Below are 605 nucleotides of genomic sequence, written 5' to 3' on the forward strand. Positions count from 1 at the left end.
AAAAAAAAAAAAGTTTGTTTCAAAATAATGATGAAATAAGATAGTGCAGAGAGGGCCTGTGAGTCCTTTACCCAATTTGCCCCGCGCCTACGTCTTTCCTAACTATCCTACGGTATCAAACTCAGGAAATGTATACAATGCGTGTAGCAGCTCCTGCTGGGGCACACTGGGTTAATGATCTGGCTGGTCTCTGAGCGGGTGCCATCCCCAGCCTGGTGCCGTGGGTTAAGGATCCAGCATTGCTGCCGTTGGGGTGTAGCCCACGGCTCCAGCTTGGATTCCATCTCCGGCCCGGGAGTTTCCACCCGCCCTGGGGACCGTGGAAAAAGAAATAACATGAACTAAAATAGATAAATAAAACTAAATAGTGTCTATTTCTAAGTCCTTTTAGCACGTGTCTGGAGTCACAAGCAGTGGCTTCTCGTGTCCAGGGTTTTCCTCTCCATGGCAGCCCCAGCGGCCCTAACGTCGGGACTGGAAGGCTGCGGGGAGAAACAAGGCATGGTTTCACGTGGCCTGTCGCTCTGAGCGGCACAGAGAAGTCTCGCGCCATCTCGCCCGGGGCCATGAATGATCCGTTTGTCTGGCTCCGTCCACCTGTTCGG

The sequence above is a fragment of the Sus scrofa genome, chromosome 12 (genome assembly GCF_054392235.1).
Source record: "Sus scrofa isolate SSC_HxYL_T2T_F1_AM1 chromosome 12, Sscrofa_HxYL_maternal_Yorkshire_Landrace_v2.0, whole genome shotgun sequence".
Taxonomy (NCBI): domain Eukaryota; kingdom Metazoa; phylum Chordata; class Mammalia; order Artiodactyla; family Suidae; genus Sus; species Sus scrofa.